The 27,205-nt window shown below is 50.5% G+C and overlaps 1 long non-coding RNA gene across 1 annotated transcript; it reads right to left on the reverse strand.

Moving 5' to 3' along the window:
- Positions 1-9,967: 9,967 nt before the first annotated feature.
- On the reverse strand, positions 9,968-24,405 carry LOC138419450 (uncharacterized). Its single transcript, XR_011248976.1, has 4 exons — positions 24,227-24,405; positions 20,860-20,993; positions 18,704-18,824; positions 9,968-12,712 (listed from the first exon to the last, which is right to left on the reverse strand). It is a non-coding gene; the product is annotated as an uncharacterized lncRNA (long non-coding RNA).
- Between the last annotated feature and the right edge of the window lie 2,800 nt (positions 24,406-27,205).

The raw sequence follows: 27,205 nt of genomic DNA on the forward strand, positions 1-27,205 counted from the left end.
TAGGGTTAGCATTAGTGTTGGGGTTACAGCTTAAAGTGAGCCCTAATAGGGCCCATAGTTCTTTATTAGCCTGCCCTGGCGGGCCGAGGCTTGAAGAGGGTTCGGGAGCCCTGCTGAAAGCAGCAAGCCTCTGTATCATAGGGGTTAGGCGGGCCAGTAGGCGGGCAGACTATGGCCTGTAAATCAGGAGTTCAAGTCTCCAGTCTGACCTTTTCGCTTTTAAGGGGCAGGGGACTGCAAGAGCCAGGGCTTAGACCAGAAAATTTTTTTATTTTAGAGGTTTATTGTTAAGCTTAGGGTTAGGGTTCGGGCAACCCCCCCCCACTTGTTAGGGTTCGGGTTCAGGTTAGAATTCGGGGACCCCCCTCTTCTTAGAGTTCGGGTTTGGGTTAGGGTTCATGTCAGGGTCAGGGTTCGGGTTACGGTTAGGGTTGGCATTAACTCTAGGGTTACAGGTAAAGTGAGCGCTAATAGGGTCCATAGTTCTTTATTAGCCTGCAGTGGCGGGGTGAGGCTTGAAGAGCGCCTGGGAGCAAAACAAAACCCAGTAATCCTCTCTAGCGAAGCGGTTAGGCTGACAACCAGTTAAACATCCAACTTGGCTCTGTAGGTCAGGCATTCAAGTCCCAGTTTTGCCTCGTTTGCTTTTAGGGGGTGAGGGACAGCAAGGGGCGGGGCTTAGGCCAGAAAAGTTTATGTTTATGTTAGAGTTTTATTGTTAGGGTTAGGTTTAGGGTTCTGGCATCCCCCCAACTTGTTAGGGTTCAGGTTCAGAGTTCGGGTGCGGGGAATCCCCTCTCTACTTAGGGTTCGGGTTCAGGGTTCGTGTTTGTGGTTTGGGGTTCAGCGTTTGGGGTTAGGGGTTCGCGGTTCTAGTTTGAAGTTTGGGGTTCCGATTAGGGGTTCAAGGTTCAGCTTAGGGGTTTGGGGTTCGGGTTAGGGGTTCGCGGTTTGGGTTTGGGGTTTGGGGTTCGGGTTAGGGGTTCGCGTTTCAGATTTGGGGATCAGGTTATGGGTTCTCAGTTCAGGTTCGGGGTTCGCAGTTTGGGTTTGGGGTTTGAGGTTCAGGTAAAGGGTTTGGGGTTCGCGGTTTGGGTTTGTGGTTTGAGGTTTGGGTTTGGGGTTTGGGGATCAGGTTAGGGGCTCTCGGATTGGGTTAGGGGTTCACAGTTCGGGTTTGGGTTTGAGGTTAGGGTGAAGGGTTTGGGGTTTGGGGTTCGCGGTTTGGGTTGGAGGTTTGGGATTCGGGTTAGGGGTTTTGGGTTTGGGATTCGGGTTATGGGTTTGGGTTTTGGGGTTCGCGGTTTGGGTTTGGGGTTCTGGTTAGGGGTTCGGGGTTCGGGTTTGGGGTTTGGAGTTCGAGGTTTGGGGTTCGCGTTTCAGGTTAGGGGTTGAGGGTTGGGGTTTGGGGTTCGCGGTTTGGGATAGGGGTTCGCGGATTTGGTTAGGGGTTAGGGATTTGGGGTTTGGAGTCTGGGATTTGGGTCAGGGGTTCGTGGTTTGGGGTTCCAGTTATGGGTTTGGGGTTTGGGTTCAGGGTTGTGGGTTGGGGGTTTGGGGTTCGGTTTTTGGGTTTGCAGTTTGGGTTACGGATTAGGGGTTTGGGGTTTGGGTTTGGGGTTCGGGAATTGGGATTCGAGGATTGGGGTTGGGGGTTCCGATTAGAGGTTCAGTAAGTGAGATTTGTGGATCGGGGGTCAAGATTTGAGGTTTGGGGTTTGGGCTTCGGGGGTTTGGGTTCAGGGTTTGGGGATGGGGGTGTGAGGTGCAGTTTCGAGTTTTGCTGTTCAGGTTAGGAGTTAGGGGTTGGGAGTTCGGGGTTCGGCTTAGGGGTTTGGGGTGTGCGGTTTGGGGTTTGAGGTTTGGGGTTCCGGCTAGGGGTTTGGGGTTTGGGGTTCGGATCAGGGGTTTGGAGTTTGGGTTTGAGGGTTGGGTTTTGGGGTTTGGGTTTCGGGGTTTAGAATTCGGGTTAGGTGTTCGCAGTTTGGGTTAGGGGTTTGGGGTTTGGGTTGGGGGTGTGGGGTGTGGGGTACGGGTTAGGGGTTTGGGTTCAGGGTTTGGGGTTCACTTTATGGGTTTGCGTTTCCGGTAAGGCATTAGGGGTGTGCGGTCTGGGTGTGGGGTTCGTGTTAGCGGTTTGGGGTTGGGGGTTCGGGTTCCAGATTTGGGGTTCGGGGTTTGAGTTATGGATTCGGGGTTTGGGCTACATGGTTCGGGGTTTGTGGTATGGGGTTTGGGGGTCGGGGTTTGGGTTTGGGGCTCGGGTTAGGGGTTCGGGTTCGAGTTAGGGGTTCACGGATCGGGTTAGGGGTTTGGGGTTCGGCCTTTGAGGTTCGGTTAAGGGGTTCGCTGTTCTGGTTAGGGGTTAGTGACAGGGGCTTCTGTTTTAGGGTAGGGGGTCGCAGTTCAGGTTATGGGTTAGGGGTTTGGTGTTTCGTTTTCGGGTTATGGTAAAGGGTTCAGGTAGGGGATTGGGTTAGGGGATTCGGGTTCAGGTTGGGAGTTCGGTGCTTGGGGTTAGAGATTTGGATTCGGGAAATGGGTTGGGGTTCATGGTATGGTGTTCGAGTTAGGGGTTTGGGGTTCGGAGTTTGGGGGTTCTTGTTCTGATTAGGGGCTTGGGGTTTGGGGTTCGGCTTCGGGGTTAGAGGTTTGCGGTTTGGGGTTGCGGTTTGGAGATTGGAGTTTGGGTTTGGTATTAAGGGGTAGGTGTTTTGGTTTGAGGTCGGGTTAGGGTTAAGGTATCAGGTTTCAGGTTCATTGTTTGGGGATTCGAGCTAGGCATTCAGTTTACAGGTTTGGGATATAGGGTTTTGAGGTCAGGGTGGAGTTCCGGGATTGGAGTCGCGATTAGGGGCTACTGAGTGCCGCAGAGGCAAGGGTTCCAGCAGTAAAAGCAGGCTGCGAGAAGCTGGGAGACGCTACTGGCGCCTTTCTGGCCTTAGCTCCGCTCCTGCCTTGCCTTTGCACCTAGGCCCCAGGCGTCCTTGGGAAGGGCTTAAGGGCCGGTGGCTTGCACACTGTCAAGGGCTCCAGCAGGGAGAGCTCTGTGAGAGGGAAGGGAAGGGCAAGTGCAGGGCTCCTCCAGCAGTTGCTTGGCCGCCCAGACTCAGCGCCGCACGGAGTGCACCAGGCTCCCAGGGCCCCTGGCTGGGGTCTGCAGCCCCGCACACCTGGAGGCTGATTCCCTGGGCGCCTAGCAGCTGCCTTACACACTTGGCTTCCCTAGCGCTCTCCTCCCCAGCAGAGACGTGTGCAGCTGGTTGGGGGAATGCCCCTGCGTGCCTGGGCTCCGGCCCACAGGCCCAGCTCAGGGCAAGCAGCCACTGAGCCAAGACCTGCAAGAGGCGAAGAGCGCCCCCACCTGGAAGCCGAGTGAAGAGCTGGCGGGGAGGCGAGCCTCCTCGAGGGAAGAAGAGGCAGCCCAGCCTCGTTTGGCTCAAGCCCTACTTGGCTGGAGCCGAGTGCGCCTCCAGAACGGCAGAGCTCCAGCTCTGCTCAGAGGCCCGATCTGGCAGAGATGCTGGCGCGAGGCTGCTCTGCCCTGGGCGAGCCTTGCCCAGACTTGCCTGGCTGCTAGGCTTCCTGCCCAGGAAGGAGCAGGCTGCGCGAGGCTGGGAGACGCCACTGGCGCCTTCCTGGCCTCAGCTCCGCTCCTGCCTCACCTTTGGACCTAGGCCCCAGGCGTCCTTTGGGAGGGCTTAGGGGCCGGTGGCTTGCACATGCCAAGGGCTCCAGCAGGAAGAGCTCTGTGCGAGGGAAGGGAAGGGTTAGTGCTGGGCTCCTCCAGCGGTTGCTTGGCCGCCCAGACTCAGTGCCGCACGGAGTGCACCAGGCTCCCTGGGCCGCTGGCTGGGGTCTTCAGCCCCGCACACCCGGAGGCTGACTCCCTGGGCGCCCAGCAGCTGCCTCACACACGAAGATTCCCTAGCGCTCTGCTCCCCAGCAGAGACGTGTGCAGCTGGTTGGGGCCTGCCCCTGCGTGCCTGGGCTCCCGCCCACAGCCCCAGATCAGGGCAAGCAGCCCCTGAGCGAAGACCTGCACGAGTCGCTGAGCCCCCCCACCTGGAAGCCTAGTGAACAGCTGGCGGGGAGGCGAGCCCCCTCGAGGGAAGAAGAGGCAGCCCAGCCTCGTTTGGCTCAAGCCCTACTTGGATGGAGCCGAGTGCGCCTCCAGGACGGCAGAGCTCCAGCTCTGCTCAGAGGCCCGATCTGGCAGAGTTGCTCGCGCGAGGCTGCTCTGCCCTCGGCGAGCCTTGCCCAGACTTGCCCGGCTGCTAGGCTTCCTGCCCGGAAGAAGCAGGCTGCGCGAGGCTGGGAGACGCCATTTGCCCCTTCCTGGCCTCAGCTCTGGTCCTGCCTTGCCTTTGCACCTAGGCCCCAGGCGTCCTTAGGGAGGGCTTAGGGACCGGTGGCTTGCACACTGCCAAGGGTTCCAGCAGGGAGAGCTCTGTGAGAGGGAAAGAAAGGCAAATGTAGGGCACCTCCAGCGGTTGCTTGGCCGCACAGACTCAGCGCCGAACGGAGTGTACCAGCCTCCCAGGGCCCGTGGCTTTTGTCTGCAGCCCCGCACACCCGGAGGCTGACTCCCTGGGCGCCCAGCAGCTGCCTCACACACGTAGCTTCCCTAGCGCTCTCCTCCCCAGCAGAGACGTGTGCAGCTGGTTGGGGCCTGCCCCTGCGTCCCTGGGCTCACGCCCACAGCCCCAGCTCAGGGCAAGTAGCCCCTGAGCCAAGACCTGCAGGAGGCGCAGAGCGCCCCCACCTGGAAGCCGAGTGAACAGCTGGCGGGGAGGTGAGCCTCCTTGAGGGAAGAAGAGGCAGCCCAGCCTCGTTTGGCTCAAGCCCTGCTTGGCTGGAGCCGAGTGCGCCTCCAGGACGGCAGAGCTCCAGCTCTGCTCAGAGGCCCGATCTGGCAGAGTTGCTGGCGCGAGGCTGCTGTGCCCTGGCCGAACATTGCCCAGACTTGCCTCGCTGCTAGGCTTCCTGCCCAGGAAGGAGCCGGCTGCGCGAGGCTGGGAGACGCCACTGGCGCCTTCCTGGCCTCAGCTCCGCTCCTGCCTTGCCCTTGCACCTAGGCCCCAGGCGTCCATTGGGAGGGCTTAGGGGCCAGTGGCTTGCACACTGCCAAGGGCTCAAGCCAGAAGAGCTCTGTGCGAGGGAAGAGAAGGGCTAGTGCAGGGCTCCTCCAGCGGTTGCTTGGCCGCCCAGACTCAGCGCCGCAGGGAGTGCACCAGGCTGCCAGGGACCCTGGCTGGGGTCTGCATCCCCGCCCACATGGAGGCTGACTCCCTGGGCGCCCAGCAGCTGACTCACACACGTAGCTTCCCTAGCGCTCTCCTCCCCAGCAGAGACGTGTGCAGCTGGTTGGGGCCTGCCCCTGCGTGCCTGGGCTCCCGCCCACAGCCCCAGCTCAGGGCAAGCAGCCCCTGAGCCACGCCCTGCAGGAGGCGCAGAGCGCCCCCACCTGGAAGCCGAGTGAACAGCTGGAGGGGAGCCGAGCCTCCTCGAGGGAAGAAGAGGCAGCCCAGCCTCGTTTGGCTCAAGCCCTACTTGGCTGGAGCCGAGTGCGCCTCCAGGACGGCAGAGCTCCAGCTCTGCTCAGAGGCCCGATCTGGCAGAGTTGCTGGCGCGAGACTGCTCTGCCCTGGGCGAGCCTTGCCCAGACTTGCCTCGCTGCTAGGCTTCCTGCCCAGGAAGGAGCCGGCTGCGCGAGGCTGGGAGACGCCACTGGCGCCTTCCTGGCCTCCTAGGCCCCAGGCGTCCTTTGGGAGGGCTTTGGGGCCGGTGGCTTGCACACTGCCAAGGGCTCCAGTAGGAAGAGCTCTGTGCGAGGGAAGGGAAGGGCTAGTGCAGGGCTCATCCAGCGGTTGCTGGGCTGCCCAGACTCATCGCCGCACGGAGTGCAAAAGGCTCCCAGGGTCCCTGGCTGGGGTCTGCAGCCCCGCACACCCTGAGGCTGACTCCCTGGGCGCCCAGCAGCTGCCTCTCACACGTAGATTCCCTAGCGTTCTCCTCCCCAGCAGAGACGTGTGCAGCTGGTTGGGGCCTGCCCCTGCGTGCCTGGGATCCCGCCCACAGCCCCAGCTCAGGGCAAGTAGCCCCTGAGCCAAGACCTGCACGAGTCGCTGAGCGCCCCCACCTGGAAGCCGAGTGAACAGCTGGCGGGGAGGCGAGCCCCCTCGAGGGAAGAAGAGGCAGCCCAGCCTCCTTTGGCTCAAGCCCTACTTGGCTGGAGCCGAGTGCGCCTCCAGGACGGCAGAGCTCCAGCTCTGCTCAGAGCCCCGATCTGGCAGAGTTGATGGCGCGAGGCTGCTCTGCCCTGGGCGAGCCTTGCCCAGACTTGCCTCGCTGCTAGGCTTCCTGCCCAGGAAGGAGCCGGCTGCGCGAGGCTGGGAGACGCCACCGGCTCCTTCCTCGCCTCAGCTCCGCTCCTGCCTCGCCTTTGCACCTAGGCCCCAGGCGTCCTTGGGGAGGGCTTAGGGGCCCGTGGCTAGGGCTCCAGCAGGAAGAGCTCTGTGCGAAGGAAGGGAAGGGTTAGTGCAGGGCTCCTCCAGCGGTTGCTTGGCCTCCCAGACTCAGCGCTGCACGGAGTGCACCAGGCTCCCAGGACCCCTGGCTGGGGTCTGCAGCCCCGCACACCCGGAGGCTGACTCCCTGGGAGTCCAGCAGCTGCCTCACACACGTAGCTTCCCTAGCGCTCTCCTCCCCAGCAGAAACGTGTGCAGCTGGTTGGGGCCTGCCCCTGCGTGCCTGGGCTCCCGCCCACAGCCCCAGCTCAGGGCAAGCAGCCCCTGAGCCAAGACCTGCAGAAGGCGCAGAGCGCCCCCACCTGGAAGCCGAGTGAACAGCTGGCGGGGAGCCGAGCCTCCTCGAGGGAAGAAGAGGCAGCCCAGCCTCGTTTGGCTCAAGCCCTACTTGGCTGGAGCCGAGTGCGCCTCCAGGACGGCAGAGCTCCAGCTCTGCTCAGAGGCCCGATCTGGCAGAGTTGCTGGCGCGAGGCTGCTCTGCCCTCGGCGAGCCTTGCCCAGACTTGCCTCGCTGCTAGGCTTCCTGCCCAGGAAGGAGCCGGCTGCGCGAGGCTGGGAGACGCCACTGGCCCCTTCCTGGCCTCAGCTCCGCTCCTGCCTTGCCCTTGCACCTAGGCCCCAGGCGTCCATTGGGAGGGCTTAGGGGCCAGTGGTTGCACACTGCCACGGGCTCAAGCCGGAAGAGCTCTGTGCGAGGGAAGAGAAGGGCTAGTGCAGGGCTCCTCCAGCGGTTGCTTGGCCGCCCAGACTCAGCGCCGCACGGAGTGCACCAGGCTCCCAGGGCCCCTGGCTGGGGTCTGCAGCCCCGCACACCCGGAGGCTGACTCCCTGGGCACCCAGCAGCTGACTCACACACGTAGCTTCCCTAGCGCTCTCCTCCCTAGCAGAGACGTGTGCAGCTGGTTGGGGCCTGCCCCTGCGTGCCTGGGCTCCCGCCCACAGCCCCAGCTCAGGGCAAGCAGCCCCTGAGCCAAGACCTGCAGGAGGCGCAGAGCGCCCCCACCTGGAAGCCGAGTGAACAGCTGGCGGGGAGGCGAGCCTCCTCGAGGGAAGAAGAGGCAGCCCAGCCCCCTTTGATTCAAGCCCTACTTGGCTGGAGCCGAGTGTGCCTCCAGGACGGCAGGGCTCCAGCTCTGCTCAGAGGCCCGATCTGGCAGAGTTGCTGGCGCGAGGCTGCTCTGCCCTGGGCGAGCCTTGCCCAGACTTGCCTCACTGCTAGGCTTCCTGCCCAGGAAGGAGCAGGCTGCGTGAGCCTGGGAGACGCCACTGGCGCCTTCCTGACCTCAGCTCCTCATCTGCCTTGCCTTTGAACCTAGACCCCAGGCGTCCGTGGGTAATGCTTAGGGGCCGGTGGCTTGCATGCTGCCAAGAGCTCAGGCAGGGCGAGCTCTGTGAGAGGGAAGGGAAGGGCAAGTGCAGGGATCCTCCAGCGGTTGCTTGGTCGCCGAGACTCAGCGCCGCACGAAGAAACGCACCTCCCAGGGCCACTGGCTGGGGTCTCCATCCCGGCATACCTGGAGGCTGACTCCGTGGGTGCCGATCAGCTGCCTCTCACATGTCGTTCCCTTGCACTCTCTTCCCCAGCAGAGAAGTGTGCAGCAGTTTGGGGTATGCCCCTGCGTGTCTTGACTCCCGCCCACAGCCCCAGCTCAGGGCAAGCAGCCCCTGAGCCAAGACCTGCAGGAGGCACAGAGCTTCCGCGCCTGGAAGCCGAAGGAAGAGCATTCAAGGTGGCAAGCCTCCTCGAGGTAAGAAGAGGCAGCCCAGCCACGTGCGGCTCAAGCCCTGCTTGGCTGGATCTGAGCGCGCCTCCAGTATGGCAGATCTCCAGCTCTGCTCAGAGGCCCGATCTGGCAGAGTTCCTGGTCTGAGGCTGCTCTGCCCTGGCCGAGCCTTGCCCTGACTTGCCTGGCTGCTAGGCTTCCTGCCATGGAAGGAGCAGGCTCCTTGAGCCTGGGAGATGCCACTGTCGCCTTCCTGGCCTCAGCTCTGCTCCTGCCTTGCCTTTGCACCAGGCGTCCTTGGGGATGGCTTAGGGGCCGGTGGGTTGCACACTGCCAAGGGCTCCAGCAGGGAGAGCTCTGTCAGATGCAAGGGAAGGGCAAGTGCAGGTCTCCTCCAGCGGTTGCTTGACAGCCCAGACTCAGCGCCGCACGGTGAGCACCAGGCTCCTTGGACCCCTGGCGGGGCTCTGGAGCCCCGCACACCTCGAGTCTGACTCCGTGAGCGCCCAGTAGCTGCCTCACACACGTAGGTTCCCTAGCGCTCTCCTCTCCAGCAGAGACGTGTGCAGGTGGTTGGGTCCTGCACCTGTGTGTCTGGGCTCCTGCCCACAGCCCCAGCTCAGGGGAAGCAGCCCCTGATCCTCGACCGTAAGGAGGGGCAGGGAGCCGGCGCCTGGAAGCCGAGTGAACAGCATGCGGGAATCGAGCTTCCTAGGGGGAAGACGAAGCAGCCCAGCCGCCTTAGGCTGCAAGCCCTGCTTGGGCGGAGTGGAGTGCGCCTCCAGGATGGCAGAGCTCCAGCTCTGCTCAGAGGCCCGATCTGGCAGAGTTCCTGGTGCGAGGCTGCTCTGCCCTGGGCGAACCTTGCCCAGACTTGCCTCGCTGCTAGGCTTCCTACCCAGGAAGGAGCAGCCTTTGCGAAGTTGGGAGACGCCACTGGCGCCTTCCTGGCCTCAGCTCCACTCCTGTATTGCCTTTGCACCTAGGCCCCAGGCGTCCTTTGGGAGGCCTTAGGGGCCGGTGGGTTCCACACTGCCAAGGGCTCCCATAGTGAGAGGTCTGTTCAAGGGAAGGGATGGGTATATTTGGAGTACAATCCTGTATCAGATGTGAGGCCCACACCTTCACCCTGAACGCTCACTCTGAACCCTCACCCCGAACCCTTACCCTCACCCACGCCCTCACCCTGAACCCTCACCCTCACCCTCTCCCTGAACCCTCACCCTCACCCTCTCCCTGAACCCTCACCCTCACCCTCTCCCTGAATCCTCACCCTCATCCTGAATCCTAACCCTCACCCTGAATCCTTACCCTCACCCTCATCCTGAACCCTCACACCTCACCCCTCACCCTAACAAGTTTGGAGGGCTCCTCCACGAACTCTAACCTTTACCCTACCCTAACCGGACCCCCATCCACATCCTAACCCTAACCCACATCATAGTCACGCCCTCAGCCCTATACTTACCCTTGAAGTACCTACCTGCATCTTCTTCATTTTTGACACTTCCCATGCATAACAAAAGACGAGGTTGTAAGGTTTCAAACATGGATCCAAGACCCATTATCCACATAAAAGGGATATAAATACTATGATCATATCATTTAAATCTCTTGCATCACCAAAATACCTCTCCACCACTTATCCAGTCGCCATTGATGGATCACATCTATCTCATACATTTTATAACTTAGCAATCAAATACGCACCAGGACTCTGGGTAATTATAGAGACAAGATTTATTTATACCATAAATATTTCAACAAATTCCACTTTCTACGATGAGTTCAATCTTCACAAAAGTAGGATGAACAGCACCTGTTTCCACTAGGATCCATAGAGCGTGAAAATCTTAATGATGACCACCAGAAAGGTCAGCACGGTTGATATCACAGATTTTTCAGTGTTCCAATACAAGTTCTACCCAAATCCATAAAGAAAGACATACGCATAGGAAACTACAAATTGAAAGCAAGTCTTTTGAGATAAATATTGGACATCAATTGTATGAATCTTTAAGGCATAACTGCAGACATTCTTCAGACATTCTTCAAATTCATAGAATGACAACAAAGTATGGCTACGTACAATCCATTCGGTTTTATGAACCACTCATGAATAACCTCACAAGCCATTTGAAACCAGATGACAATTTCAAATAGCTTTGATCTACAAACAAGGCTGTAAGACAGAAAGTTAAAATCGAAATACATGAAGTAAATCCTCAATAGATATGAAAACATCCCATGGTAGTGAAGTCAATTAGCATTAGTTATTAGGGCTTTCATGCACAGACTCATCTCTGATCGATGTGATCCCAATTCATATTTGGCAAAAAATACGAAAGCTGATCTTAACAGTCATATTATTTTTCTTTGTACCCCTAAAAAGAAAAATGAACATGAAAAACTAAATTAAGCTTGGAGGCTCACATTTCCCAATCGGTATACAAAGCAACAGCATGTCAAACTTTCTAATTCACATATGCATTTAAATGAAATTGGATGAAATACCCCTAAATAAACACATACTTCTATGCCCAATGTTTCACAAGGCAGAAAACGCTCAATGAATGAAACTGAGAGGGTAACAGCCAGGAAGGCCAGGGGTCTCCAAAGGGAGGAAATGGGGTGCAAGTGTCAGACAGTTGTTATCTGTCACTTCCGAGGCAGGAGGAAACAAGCTGTTATCTTTTTTCCCCTTCTTGATACAAATTTAAACAGAGATTTTCTCTTACAATTCTGTGTTGCTATAATGACACCTGGTTCCGCCTGAACTTCACTTTTCTCATACTTTGAGCTGACCAAGGCATTTTTCTCATGGAAAGGTTTGCCTTAAGCTATGTGAATGTACTATGTATTTACCCTAGACTCTATCTTCAAGTAGGTTCTGCCTAAAGGCTCAGAACTGACTTGACAAACCAATATGCTTTACTCATACATGGCTCTCCTGATCTATGTGAATGAAGCTATCCATTTGCTCATATCAATCGTTTTATGGCCCAGGATGACTCACCTGGTGCCACGGTCATCTCCATATATCTTGTGGGTGAGGGGTCTGCTGCCATTCCTTTCTCTAATGAGTAGACTGCTAGTAGCTAGATAACATCCAGCCAAAGATGAGTAGGGGGGCACTCTTTCTGCCCCCTTCTGATGTCTATGTCAGAAGCTTTCTCTCTTTTATACTTTAATAAAACGTTGGGACACAAAAGCTCTGACTGATCAAGCCTCATCACTGGCCCCGGGTTGAATTCTTCCTCTAAGGAGCCCAAGAATTCAAGCATCTTTCATGGTTAGACAACAACCTTTCCAAACAATGGTCTTTTCAAAAAAAAAAAAATGATGATAAGTGATGAGTATGCATATGTCTACGAATGAAATGGGACCTATATGTCAAACCACATAAAAATATATCTTCCCTCAACATACATATAACACAACCAGGCCTTCACATGCATCGATTCTCCAACTATCAAGTCATACAAATATGGATGTAAAATATCACAATACATTCCAAAGTTTAAAAGTGATGGATATTGACTTTCGCCCGCTGGTGCTTCTTTTTATGTCATCTCCATTATATTAGCTATGACAACGAATCATGTGCTGTGCGAAGTCACTTACATTGTGTCCAACTCCTTGGGATCATATGGACTAGGCCCCACCAGGCTCCTCTCTCCATGAGATTCTCTAGGCAAAGATACTGGAGGGGGTTGCCATGCTCTCCCTCAGGAGATCTTCCTGCCCCAGGGATGGAATCCATACCTCCCATGTCTCCTGCATGGGTATGTTCTGCATGTTCTTTACCACTAGAACCACCTGGGAAGCCCCAAGACACATGAACATCAGTGGATTTGGGGATCCACGGGGCATATACAGAACCATTCCTCCAACAAAACTGAAGAATGACTTTAAAATCTCAAACAAAACATGAGTATATGTGTTCACAAACTTCATGGAGCAAGGGTTTCTTCGATCTGAAAACTGGCATCGATGAAGGACTGTGTGAAGAATACTTCAAAGTCTATTTGGCAAACACAGCCTACGTTGGCTATATTTAGTCCTCAGTTGAATGGAATGTCATGAGTACTGGTCATTTCAAATAAGTAGCCTATGACGCTGTTTACACTTATTGGGACGCGTGGTATACCACATTCACACATTTCAGTAGCATTGGTGCAAAAACGATACATTTCTCAGGGGAAGCTTCTACATGGACTCCTGGGATCAGAGCTCTAACTCATACACACATACTTTTCCTTTTAAAATGATCCTGCATGATAAGCAAACAAAACACTGGATGAACACCTAGACGGTGAGCTCTGTACTAAATGATTTTAAAGCCAGTAGATGGAATGAGCTGATGAGGAAGACTACAAACGAGTCATCTTCTTCAACTTGGTCAAACTGCTCATAGTCATACAAGTGAATGAAAAGTTGAGCCTGTTGTCATTAAATCTGTTTAAAAGAAATAGAATAATAAAACAAATTAGTAAATCTTATTTTCTTAATAAACATTGTATTATTTCTGCACAGCTTTGTTACTGGCATGAATAGAATATCTACAATAATAACTTGTCACAGTGAAATGGATTCACATTCGATATCGATTCACATCTATAATTGATGCCATAGCTGTTTGATACTATTGCTTGAATGAATGCAACTTATGTGACTTCACAAACTACAAACACGACTAACATAATAGGTATTAAAAAACCTTGAGTGACATGAGCGTGAAGACTTAGTAGAGTTGCTCTCAAGAATAATGATACTATTATTCGCTCTAGCCATAGTACTGGAATCTGTACATTAACACCCCTGCAAAACAAAAGGAAAGGATAGAATAATAATAAAGGAACTTCATAACTATATTCCTACTGTAAACATTCAACACTATGTTTTCTTTTAAACTGACTTTCATATTTGGTCTACTGTAACCTCTTCTGTGTTCATTTTATGCTAAACTTATTGCTAACAGTAAAATTACCATACGAGCTCTAATTAATTTTTTTTTTTACTTGCAAAGCTACTGATAGAACCAAAGGCCAATATCTACATCAAACAGGAGAAACGGAATGGAAACTGTAAACAATTTTATGGAAGAACATTTCCGTGCTCCTATTCAGTCAAATGGGCATTCAAAAGGATGTGATTTTTCTGAAAGTTTATTTCAGAAACTTGGAATTGGATGACTGCAAACAATAAAACTAACAATATATTGATACATAATATTAATAATATACAGTGGGTCATTCTTTTTTTATTCTGCCACAGCTAACAGACAGAAAGTCAGTTGTCATAACTACTACTAACATAAGACCCTCACCGATAAGTGAAGATATATAGGAAAATCCATAATAGCTCTAAAAACCATCAAAGATAAAATGGTAATTAAAAAATACACTGACAGTTTAGCTGGTATAAGAAACAGGATGATTATGAAAGCAAAGCCAACAATCATGGATAGGCCATGGAAGCCCGTGGCTGTCACCAGTGTTGACTTATATCCTTCATCTGAGGTTGTTAAAAGCGCTTGGTAAAATCCAGAGGTTTGCAGCAGTGGTAACCTCCTGAACAGACTGAAATAAAAAGGGTTTCCAGAATATCCTGATGATTTCCATCTACTAGGCTGTGATGAGCTCAAGCAATGCATACTCCAGAGGACAGAAGACAGACAGGTTGGGAACACGTCTACTGCACTTACGGAGAAAGGGAATGTTGCTGCTCAGCCTAGTACAAGTGTAGAAGCAACACCTTGGTGATTCGACCTTTAAAGACTCGATACATATGAGAACGACTGGTATGAATAAACCTTCAGAAGTGCTTTCTCAGACCTCCTCCCATCATAAGCACAAGCATAATGAAAACGCTGAGTTTTCATGGTCTCACCCAAAATAAGACTCACTTATGGCTTTGCTTTGAGAATAGTTGAACTACTCATTGTTCAAGAGAAATGATCCTTTCTTCTCTGAAGATTTGTGAATCATTCACAGGGTGTGGTGAATAAACTACTTAAGGGTCTAATACATAAAAATGCAATAGGCTAAGCACAGAGATGTTTTTCTCCCTTTCTCAAAGGATGGAACATTTTGTATTTGCACTGATTTTATGTCTTGACTTCATGTACAATTATATACTGATTTTTTTAGTTGACATACAATAGGACTAAAAATATTGATATAATACTGATAACTCATGTTGGTATGTGTGGTTGTCACATAGGATTCACAGGAGATTTAAATTCACAGTTGTCAACGTAAAGGATGAATGCTATTTAGCTTCTTCGTGAATCTAGACCACGAATGAAGAGTTTTCCTCAACATATTTCACTGAGAGAAATACAAGGATGATAGGCATAATACTATGCTTCGACTCATGGATATCTAAGCATTGCTCACAATACAGATCTGATTTTCAACATCAGGGTTCTTTCAGTGTCCTTGAACAGCATTTGTTTTTCTGTATACAGAAGAAAAAACTCATGAGTATCAAACTGGTTCACATAAAACATGTGTATGAATTGTTATCTTCCTGAACCAGGGATCAAACCCACATCACTTCCCCCTCCTGCACTGGTAGGCAGATTTTTTATTTATCAACTGTGCCACCTAGGAATCGACATACATTTCAAGGACCACTGCCATCAGCTTCTACTGTTCATGACCAAAGTAGGAGAAACAACATTGGAAGAAGTACTCATAAGGGTACTCATAGGAAGTACTCATAAGTCAAGGAACTGTTATACTGGGTACTCTCGTTGTTACTGGGACAAGTCAGTTCCTCCGATGATGATGGGTATAACTGAAAAATTATTACAAATGCATGGGCTGCGATGTCTACGTGATAAATGTGTTCCTCTTATACTATTGCTTCAGGGATGCCTACTTCAGCATGAAGGAATGCACTTCAAGGGATGCCCGCTATTCCAGCTCAAGCAACAGATAGTGAAGTGCAGATCATTGTCCTTTGTTGAAAATAATCAGCACTTTGTCAACATAGGGAACATGCCAGAGGGACCCTTGGGATGGAACTCTAAAAACAGGTTGGGCCCTCTTTTTGCCAAGCCCTGCGATAAAATACAAATCAGAAAAAGAAAAATAGCATCGGTTTTGTCAGGACTTCCTCATCTTTTCTTTCTCGGTAGCAGGAAGCAGACATTGAGGCCAGAGGACTGCAGGATTTCATTGTGAACTAACGTTGGGTGGGGTGGAAGCTCATCACTCTAGTAAGAATGTGGTTCAATAAAATGGAATTTCATTCACTTCATGGACATAGAGTTCTATAATCCTTCATTAAGGAATTCAATAAGCTATATTTCCTTACACCTTCACAATCTCTTGGTTTACGAGAACATCAATTGCTAGTCCAGCACTTATACAATGAGTGTTACAGGTAGTATGAATGTATAAATGATGATGAGCAATGACAGGAAGTTTATTTAATCTCTGTTTGAATTCTTGATTTTTTATATAATTTTTTATAATATCCTTACAGATGTGAATATTTTACTGACATGTATAAATACACGTTGAGTAGTGCTATGATAACTCATAGTGTTGGCACAATAAATATCATGGTTACTATGTGCTTTTCATATATTCCTTTTGAGATTCTCTTCCATTATACATTATCATAAGATATTTAATAGTTTCCTAAACTGTACAGTAGGTCCTTGTGGCTTCTTTTATATATAGTAATGTACTTGTTAATAATTCAAACAAAAACTGGTACACAAATACTCATAGTGACATTCACAATAGCTCAAAGGTAGAACTCATTCAAGTGTCCGTTGGTGGGAGACTGAATATGCAACACAAGGTATATTCAGAAGCTTGAACGGTATTCCACCATACGAAAAAGTACATTAAATGGTGCTGCCACTCTGCAAGACATTACAGAAATGACTCCAAAACAAACACATGGAATAAATACATAGTTCGATTCCAATTCAAGCTATGTACCCAAAAGGATTGGGAAAGGGGGCTGAAAAAATGGATACTTCTTCCGTCATACTCACAACAGCATGATTCACACTGGCAAACAAACAGAAGTGATCTAAGTGTCCATGGCAGCCAATTCCATAAACAAACTGTGGTATACACACAATGGAATCTGATTCGGCCCTTCAAAGTCAGTAATTCTGACAATGCGACAATGTGGACAAACCTTATGGTCATTAGATCATGTGAAATAAACCAGACCAAGAAAAGACAAACGTTCTGTGATTCCACTCATATGAGATATCCAAACAAGTCAAATCTGTCAGAAATAGCAGAGAGTGATTCCGACCGATCGAAAAGAGTTCATGTTTCATGGACCTCAGTTTCCCTTGGAAAAACTGACTTCCCGTGATATCTCCAAAACCAATTAGACAAATAATTGGAAGCTATATCCAGTCAAATGAATGTAGACATAATGTTATATACAGTGTACACCAAACTCACTCAAACTTCTTAACAGACAAAAGGCAAAACTGTATCTATGGTACCTCAGCTTAGCTTAAAACTGTATCTACAGTACCTCACTTCTGCTTATAAAATTTAACAACAACAACAACAACACACTAAAGTCTATCCAAAAAAGGATATAAAACATATATAACATTAACTTTAAAGAATTAGACATTTAAACTGTGAAAAACCTTATTCACAAAACTTAAACACAAGCCACAGGAAAATATATTTATAAAATACATATCTGATAAAGGATTGTACTCCAAATATACCAAAAAATCTAGAACAATCTCATAAAAAATGTATACACCTAAACACCTGGCCTACAAAAATATAAAGATAGCAAATAAGCCTATCAAAAAGACTCAAAATCACATATCATTAGGAAATTACAAACTAAAATAACAGTGAGGTAGCACTGCACACCTATTAGATCCAGTAAACTCAAAAAAAAAAAAACGGGGGTAGGGCACAACTTCTCCGGTGGCTCAGTGGTAAAGAATCTGCCTGACAATGCAAGACACTCTAGTTTGATCCCTTACCCCAGAAGATCCCACATGCCACAGAGAAACATAGCTGGATTTTTCCACAGCTAAACAAAGCTCACCTGTGACCTGAATACTATATGGCTAGCACTTACTAAACAGCTTTGAAAACGTCCAGACAAAAAGTATCACATGATTATATACAACAGCTCTACTTGTAATAACTAAAAACTTTCAAATATCAGGATGTCTTCAGTAGATGACAGTGTAAACAAATGGGGATACATCCAAAGTGAAGGGGAGCAAATGCTACCACAAAATATACCACCTCAGCATGAGAATTAGTGGGACCCAATTAACTTTTTTTTTTAGAGGACACATGATCATCTCTGAAACCCAAGTTCAAGACAGCTCTTCTGTGAGTCACATTTACCAGAGAAATCTCATTTCAAAGGAATCCTCTCTATATGCCAGATAGAAGGATGAGACACAGTCTTTTGAAACTCTTTTTTCTTTTCTATCGATAGGGAAAGCTAAGCCGTAAATCTGCACAACAACCATACCCTTCCTTTCCTTTGGTTGTATCTGTAAAATATTTGTTTCTTTTTTAATTTGGCTGCGCCAGGTCAACCTTCATTGAGGTAAGCCAGATATTTAGCTACAACATGCAAATTCTCCTTTGTGGCATGGGAGATCTAGCTCTTGGATCAGGGAATGAACCTGGGCCTCCTTCTTTGGGAGTGTCCAGTCTCAGCCACTGGACCACCAGAAAGTGCCTGTTTTGTTTTCAGATGAAGATGGAATCTAAGGTGATATCTTGGGCCATTTCAGTCACTGACTCAGTTTCCTGAGTTTCTCCAAAGCACGCACAAGGTGCACATTATTAAACTGGTTTGCAAAACAAGAAAAGGTTGTCTGCTACAACACTGTATGCTTACAAATATCTAAATGGTAAATGGCATATTATTTATTTTTAATTACTATGGGGGGGGGGGGAGAAAGAATGCAGGATTCATACATGTTACCACATGAATAAATATTAAAACCATCTTCAGTGAAAAAGAAATCCACATAGAAAAGGCCACCCAGAACCCTTATTCACCATGTCTGCTTTCAATCCATCAAGTTTGTCCAAATAACTGAAAATCTCAGTAACACTCTAAATAAAGAAAAAAGGATGACGATGGAAACAAAAGATATATTCATACACTTGAACAATTGCTAAAAGTGGAAGTGGGGCAGTGGATTACATTATAATGTAGGTACCATATGATTTCCTGATTTTGGAGATTATGTGCTGGTTCTGCAGAAGGTACCCATTTTGGATAAAACACATAGAGTATTTTAGATGATGTGGCAAATGCTAGCACTTGTTCCCATTGCTAGGCATTTTCTGTACATTTTAAATGACTGGAAAGTATACTAGGTTTCAAAACAACCATGTCAATACCACAAAAGAAATTTAGAGCAGACAGGCAGGAAACTTTCTGATACAGGCCAAGACTTACCCAGATGAAGTTCAAGGGAAGCTGCGATGCTCACTGCCCGTGAAGGAGTCCACGTGGAATGAAGAAGTAGTGTGGGAAGTCTATTAGTAACCACCATGTCTTGGGTCCTCTGGATGACCTACTGCAGGAGAAACAGATCTTACAGATAAAATGTTCCACATCACTTCACAAAAAGTTGTTAGACTACATTCAGTAAAGCTGAATCATTTTGGATTAATTTACAATCATAAAATACTACCCTTTACAGTCCAAAAATCACTTGCATTTCTATACACTAATAACAATCAGAAAAAAATATTAAGAAAATCCCACTTAAATAAAACATCTAGCAACAAACTTAATCAAGAACATAAAAAACCAGTAGTCAGAAAACTAGAAGGCACTGATAAAGAAACCAAAGAAAATACAAACACACAGAAAATTATTCCACGCTCATGCACTGGAACAATGAGGAATTAAAAGGTCCATTCCAACCAAAGTCATCAACAAATACACGGACTGCAATCACAAAATAATATTCAATGGCATTTTTCACAGAAATAGAAATATTCCTAATATTAGGCTGCTACTGTTGAACAGGACCTTAAACGGCCAAAAAGACTCTGAGAAAGAGGAACACAGCTGGAGGCATCTTCCTATCCCTCTTCAAACTACATCACGGAGCTGTAGTGACCACCACAGTGAGGAACTGGCAGGAACACAGACACATGGACTCCAGGAGAGAATAGAGAGCCCAGAAACGAACCCACCTGTACATGGTCAGTTCCTGAAAATCAAACCAGGAACGAGCGAAGAGGAAAGGACAGTCTTCTCAAGAAACAGTGACAGGAAAATGGCCACCTACACGGAAGAACATCAGTGTTCATCCTCTACATCATCTAAGGCAAATCTAACTGAAAACCCACCGCTTTGCACACGGAGCTCTTTCCCCCTGAGTCCTCTGAGATGGACCTCCAGTCAGCCCTCAGCTGGACACAGGAAACGTCTACTCCATCCTCATTTTTCGCTCTTGCAGCGCCTCCCTGCTGGTGGGCACTGAGGCAACCCTGCTCCTCTCAGCCTGGATGCAGCCCTGTTATCCAGAAGCCTGAGCCCCGATGGTCCTGAGGAGACAAAGCTCCCGCCAGCTGCTCACGGAGCAGAGTCTAAAGGCAAAGCGTCCTGCGCCCGCGGGTCAGAGGGGCCTTTGGCGCCCCCTGCGGGCCACAAGAGAAGAGCGGGCAGCCCGGTGCTCACAGACCTCAGAGGGCTCACCCAGAAGCAGCTCTGCTGCGAGCACTCAGACTGGAAGCCCAAACTGAAATGGAGCAGAATAGCTCCATGACCCTCCGCAAAACATGGCTAAGGAACAATCAGAGCCTGCATGGAATGCAGCCATAAAAAGGAACACATTTGAGTTTGTTCTAATAAAGGGGAGGGAAGTCAGTCAAAGAGAGAAAAACATGGAATCTAGAAGGATGGTACTGACGAGTCTGTTCACAGAGCAGCAATGGAGGTGCAGACATAGAGAACAGACTTACAGACGAGGGTGGGGAACAAGAGGGAGAGGGTGAGATGAATGGAGAGAGCAGCATGGATGCAGGTACACCTACATTTGTAAATAGACAACCAATGGGAATTTGCTGTATGATTCAGGGAACTCAAACTGGGGCTCAGTAGTAACCTGGAGAGGTGGGAATGCGTGCGAGGTGGGAGGGAGATTCAAGAGCAAGAGGACATAGGTACACCTAATGTGGATGTATGACAAATCAAACCAATATTGTAAAGCAATGATCAATCAACTAAAAAGAAATAACTTTTAAAAAATCTGAACATAAACACAAACTTTGCAACAAGGTAACTCCATTTTAAAAACTATAGAATTTTAGAAAACTACTAAAGTTCTACATGACCTTTGGTCTGGTAATCAGGTCTAACATACACAAAACAAGCCAACTTACCAAATTATGAATATAAATTAGTTAAAACATTGCCTTTTATCATTTCATACATTTACCCCGTGGAGGACCTTACTCAAGAGAACCAAAAACAAACTGTTAAATGAACCACGGACCACCCACCCTGGCCAGGCAACAGAGAAAAGAAAACACTTGCAGGAGTCATCTTACAACAGGAGGCCCTGGGAAGGAACAAGGAACGAACAAGCTACCACCAACCAGAATTCTGGAGAGGTCAGGTGATGGGAGGCTCCAGTTCAGAGGTCCTACCAACCTCCCAGGATCCACATTGCTGGAATCCATCTCAGCTGAGTGATGCGTGTGCCCCCAAGAGAGATCCCAATTCAGAATGCCTGGCAAGAGACAAACCAGAAATTAACCCAATGACCATAAAACCTGAGACTGTGAGCCACGTGACAGAGTGGTTCTCTCCGTTTCCCTCACCCTCCTGCCCTCCACCCCGGCAGCCCTTCCCAATAAAGCCTCTCGCTTGGACAGCACTCCTCTCCTCAGACAACTCATTGCCCAGTGTCAGACAAGAACTCACTCTCAAGCCCTGGGAAGGGATCCCCCTTCCTTCATCAAAAGCAATATCCAGGAGAAAATATCTTCAAAACGTTATCTTGTAGAGAAGGAAATGGCAATGGCAGCCCGCTCCAGTACCATTGCCTGGAGAATCCCATGGACAGAGAAGCCTGGTAGGCTGCAACCCCGGGGTCACTAAGAGACGGACACGACTTCACTGAGTGACTTCACTTTCACTTTTCACTTTCATGCACTGGAGAAGGACATGGCAACCCACTCCAGTGTTCTTGCCTGGAGAATCCCAGGGACAGAGGAGCCTGGTAGGCTGCTGTCTATGGGGTCGCGCAGAGTCAGGCACGACTGAAGCGACGCAGCCGCAGCAGCAGCAGCAGCAGCAGCAGAGAAGGAAATGGCACCACCTACAGTACTCTGGTCTCAGAAATCCCAGGGATAGAGGAGCTTGGTGGGCTACAGTCCAAAAGCAGGGCATTTCTGATGGGAGGAAACAGTCCCAGGGAAGCTGAGCTGCTCACCAAAGGCCCCAGAGCTTTGGATAGCACACCAGAGCTGGGGCTGAGGATTCCCAGCTGCCATGCCTCTTGATCCTGGCCTCTTTCACTAGATACATGTGTGGAAAACTAGAATCTAAAATATGCCCTGGTGGTTCCATAGTAAAGAATCCACCTGCCAGTGCTGGAGATGCATGTGCGATCCCTACGATGGGAAGATCCCACATCCTATGGAGTCTGTGTGCCACAACAGCCGAACCTGTGCTCTAGATCCTGGAAGCCACGATGCCGAGTTCACATGCTGCAGCCACTGAAGCCCGTGAGCCTGTGCCCCTCAACAAGAGGAGACACTGCAGTGAGAAGCCTGCAAACCACTAGTTATGGCCCATGCTCACCAAAACTAGAGAAAAGCCCACACACAAAGATGCAACACAGCCAACAATCAATAAAACTGTTTTCCTAAAAAAATGCATATCTGACAAAGAAACTGTACTCAAATTGTCCAAGAACACTAGAGCAAACAAGCCCATTCATAATTGGTAGTGACTGAAATAGGCCACTGAGGGTATACTGATAGTAAACTATCATAGAAAAACATACTCAAGATACTGGTGCAATGCATGCAGAGCCCCCTTTGAAAGACAATCTGACAGGTTTTTTTTTTTCAGTAACCACATGGGACAAGCACTGAATTCTGTGTATGACAAGCGGTGGAAGCCAGGTATCTTACCATTGGAAGGCAAAGTTACAGATAAACAAAAGGAAACGTTACAATGTCCATGTCGTGGTGGATCAGGTTGGAGACATCACAAATTACCTTTAACTGAATATGTTCAAAGGTGAGCATATTGAGCTCCTACATGTATGTTTTAAATATCATTCTCTAATAAAAGGGAACAGGAAACATCTCTGATGGCCCAGTGGTAAAGAATCTGCCTACCGATGCAGGGAACACGGGTTCAATCCCTGTGTAGAAGATTCCACACACCCAGGGACAACGAAGCCCTTGAACAACTCTTGAAGTTTGCATGCTCCAGAGCCCAAGTTCTGCAAACAGAGAAAGCACTGCAATGAGAAGCCATGGCACAGCAACTAGAGGGTAGCCTCTGCTCACTACAACTAGACAAACGAGCAATAAAGACCCAGCACAGTCAAAAATAATGTAATGTTAATAAAGGGACAGTTCTTTGAAGAAATGACTGAGACTAGGGGTGAGACTGTAAATATATGAGCCAGGGTCATCTTAAATTATGAGAAATTAAAGAAACTAAAGACAACTATCAAGCTGTCCAAACTGATACAAATGAATGATGACACAGTGTTATCTGTATACACCAGCAAATAACAATCTGAAAGGGAATTTAAACAAACAATTCCCTTTCAATCATATCAACAGTAATAAAAGACTTTGCTATGGACAGAATGAGGATGACAAGACTGGCACACTGGAAATGATACATGATTGCTGAAAAATACCCTAAAGACATGGACAGATACTCCATAGTGATGAAAAGGCTTCAGTTGGCAATACCGTGGAAGGCATCTTCAATCTGAAATGAAGATTCAATATGAATTACAAAAGGCTGAAACGTGGCTGCTAAACCACAAAAGATGCCAGCATTCTCGGCCTCCAGAGAATTCAATCCAGGGCAAGTGAAGAAGCTTGATGGCTCAGAGGTTTTCTGTTTAAAAGTTTTATTAAAGTATAAAAGAGATCGAGAGAGCTGCTGACATAGACATTAAAAGGGGGAAGAAAGAGTACCCCCTGCTAGTCTTTAGCCAGATGTTATAGAGCCACTAGCAGTCTGCTAATGAAAGAAAGACAATGTCTCAGAGAGTGGCACCAGGCCCCTCACCCACAGCAAGCATTGAGATAACATTGGCAGCAGATGAGTCATCCCAGGCCATAAAATGATGGACATGAATCTTGAAGAAAGGCAGATTTCCAAGCAAATATATAGTTTCATTCACATAGATTAAGAGAACAAGGTATGAGTAAAACATACTGGTTTGTCAAGTCGTTTCTGAGCCTTTAGGGGGAAGTGACCTGAAGACAGAGCCTTGGGTAAATACATAGCACATTAGCATACCTTAAGACAAACATTTCCATAAGAAAAATGCATTGCTTAGTTCCAGGTTTGAGAAAAGTTAAATTCAGGTGGAGCCAGGAGTGGTCATGGCAACACAGAATTTTCAGAGAAACCTCCTTTTAAATTTGTATCAAGATGGAGAAAAAAAAATGCAGCACTCTTTTGTCTCCTCCTGCCTCTTAAGACAGAGAAAAAAACGTCTGACACTTGCAGTCTATTTTCTCTGGCTGGAGACCCCTGGCCTTCCTGCCTGTTATCCTCTCCAGGCCTGTAGGAAGCAACACACTAGGCTGCTTGGGAAAACCGCGCGGGTCTGAGCTTTATGCAAAGGGGTAAAGCGGCAAAACCCTTGGCCCCAAAGGCGAGGCTTTTCTGCGACCGCCATTTTAGTCGGCTCCGAGACTGCAAACAAAGAGGGCAGAATACATGGTTCCCTGCTCCACCCAGTCCGAGTTCCCTTACCTGTGGCCCACAGCCCTGCGCTCTACTCGCTGGATGCCAATCGACGGGGACCCAGGAGCCCACGAAACGAGCATTCCCAGCTGCAATGGCGAGCCCTGAGAGCACAACTGGGAAGCCTGGCCCCCGACGCGCCGCCATGTTCATCCCGCCCCAGACCCGCTCACGTGAGCCGCGCTCCTGACCAGCAGCCCAGGCTCGCCCCGCCCCCGACGCGCTCACGGTGCGCCCCACCCCCACGCCCCCTTCCAGGACAGGCCCGCGGGACCGCGACTGCCTCCAGGTGAAACACAAGGACAAGCAAATCCACCCCACCGAGACAATCCAAGCTTTTTCTCAGCTGATCTGTCTATGATTTAGGGATAAAACTATGACTATAGAAAGCAAAGATGACCTAGGACAGCCATGATAGTCTATAGAGCCAGACCCTGGCGGGCAGAGGCTTGAAGAGGGTCCGGGAGCTCTGTCAGAACAGCAAGCCTCTGTAGCGTAGCGGTTGGGTGCGCTGGTGAGCAGGCAGACGATGGTCTGTAAGTCAGGAGTTCAAGTCTGCAGCTTAACTCTTTTGCTCTTAGGGGGCGGGGGACAGCAACAGGCGGGACTTAGACCAGAAACGTTTATTTTTATTTTAGAGGTTTATTGTTTAGCTTAGGGTTAGGGTTCGGGCAACCCCCCAACTTGTTCAGGTTCGGGTTCAGGGTTAGGGTTAGAATTTGGGGATCCCCCCTCTTCTAAGAGTTCGGGTTTGGGTTAGGGTTCATGTCAGGGTCAGGGTTCGGGTTACGGTTAGGGTTAGCATTAGTGTTGGGGTTACAGCTTAAAGTGAGCCCTAATAGGGCCCATAGTTCTTTATTAGCCTGCCCTGGCGGGCCGAGGCTTGAAGAGGGTTCGGGAGCCCTGCTGAAAGCAGTAAGCCTCTGTAGCATAGGGGTTAGGCGGGCCAGTAGGCAGGCAGACTATGGCCTCTAAATCAGGAGTTCAAGTCTCTAGTCTGACCTTTTCGCTTTTAAGGGGCAGGGGACTGCAAGAGCCAGGGCTTAGACCAGAAAATTTTTTTATTTTAGAGGTTTATTGTTAAGCTTAGGGTTAGGGTTCGGGCAACCCCCCCCCACTTGTTAGGGTTCGGGTTCAGGTTAGAATTCGGGGACCCCCCTCTTCTTAGAGTTCGGGGCGTTACCATTAGGGTTATAGGTTAAAGTGAGGGCTAAGAGGGTCCATAGTTCTTTATTAGCCTGCCCTGGTGGGCTGAGGCTTGAAGAATGCCTGGGAGGCTGACTCGTGGGCGCCCAGCAGCTGCCTCACACACGTAGCTTCCCTAGCCCTCTGCTCCCCAGCAGGGGGGTGTGCAGCTGGTTGGGGCCTGCCCCTGCCTGTCTGGGCTCCCGCCCACAGCCCCAGCTCAGGGGGAGCAGCCCCTGAGCCAAGACCTGCAGCAGGAACAGAGCGTGCCCCCCCCCCCCCGGAAGCCAAGTGAACAGCATGCGGGGAAAAGAGCCTACTCCAGGGAAGAAAGGCAGCCCAGCCGCGTGAGGAAGCCCAGCCGCGAGCAGCTGCAAGCCCTGCTTGGGCGGAGCCCAGTGCGACTTCAGTACCACAGAGATTCAGCTCTCGTTAGGGGCCCGATCTAGCAGAGTTACTGGCGGGAGGTTGCTCTGCCCTGGGCAAGCCTTGCCCAGACTTGCATCGCTGCTAGGCTTCCTGCCCAGGAAGGAGCATGCTGCGCGAGGCTGGGAGACGCCACTGGCGCCTTCCTGGCCTCAGTTCCTCTTCTGCCTTGCCTTTGCACCAAAGCCCCAGGCCTCCTTGGGGAGGGCTTAGATGCCAGTGGGTTGCACACTGCCAAGGGCTCCAGCAGTGTGAGCTCTGTCAGACGGAAGGGAAGGGCAGGTGCAGGGCTCCTCCAGCGGTTGCTTGGCCGCCCAGGCTCAGCGCCTAACGGAGAGCACCAGGCTCCCAGGGCCCCTGGCTGGGGTCTGCAGCCCCGCACACCCGGAGGCTGACTCCGTGGGCGCCCAGCAAGTGCATGACAGACGTAGGTTCCCTAGCACTCTCCTCCCCAGCAGAGACATCTGCAAGTGGTTGGGGTCTGATCCTGCCTGTCTGGGTTCCCACCCACAGCACCAACTCAGGGGAAGCAGCCCCTGAGGCAAGACCTGCTGGAGGAGCCCTGCGCCCCCGCCTGATCGGCGAGTGCACAGCCAAGAGGGAAGCGAGCCACCTCGGGGAAAGAGGAGGCAGCCCAGCCCCGTCAAGCTGAAATCCCTGCTTGCCCAGGCCAAGTGTGCCTCCAGTACAGCAGAGTTCCAGCTCTGATCAGCGGCCCGATCTGGCAGAGTTCCTGGCGCGAGGCTTCTCTGCCATGGGCGAGCCTTGCCCAGACTTGCCTTGCTTTTACGCTACCTCCCCAGGAAGGAGCATGCTGCGCAAGGCTGGGAGAAGCCACTGGAGCCTTCCTGGGCTCAGCTCCGCTCCTCCCTTGCCTTTGAACCTAGGCCCCAGGGGTCCTTGGGGATTGCTTAGGGCCTGGTGGATTGCACACTGCCAAGGGCTCCAGCAGTGAGAGCTCTGTGAGAGGGAAGGGAAAGGTAAGTGCAGGAATCCTCGAGCGGTTGCTTGGCAGCCAAGACTCAGCGGCTCACGAAGAGCACCAGGCTCCCAGGGCCCCTGGCTGGGGTCTGCAGCCCCGCACACCTGGAGGCTGACTCCGTGGGCGCCCAGCAAGTGCATGACAGACGTAGATTCCCTAGCACTCTCCTCCCCAGCACAGACATGTGCCGGTGGTTCGGGCCTGATCCTGCAAGTCTGGGTCCCGCCCACAGCCCCAACTCAGGGAAGCAGCCCCTGAGGCAAGACCTGCTGGAGGAGCCCAGCTACCTCGCCTGATTGGCGAGTGCACAGCCAGCAGGGAAGCGAGCCTCCTCGGGGGAAGAGGAGGCTGCCCAGCCCCTTCAGGCTGAAAGCCCTGCTTGCCCGAGCGAAGTG

The sequence above is a fragment of the Ovis canadensis genome, chromosome 14 (genome assembly GCF_042477335.2).
Source record: "Ovis canadensis isolate MfBH-ARS-UI-01 breed Bighorn chromosome 14, ARS-UI_OviCan_v2, whole genome shotgun sequence".
Taxonomy (NCBI): domain Eukaryota; kingdom Metazoa; phylum Chordata; class Mammalia; order Artiodactyla; family Bovidae; genus Ovis; species Ovis canadensis.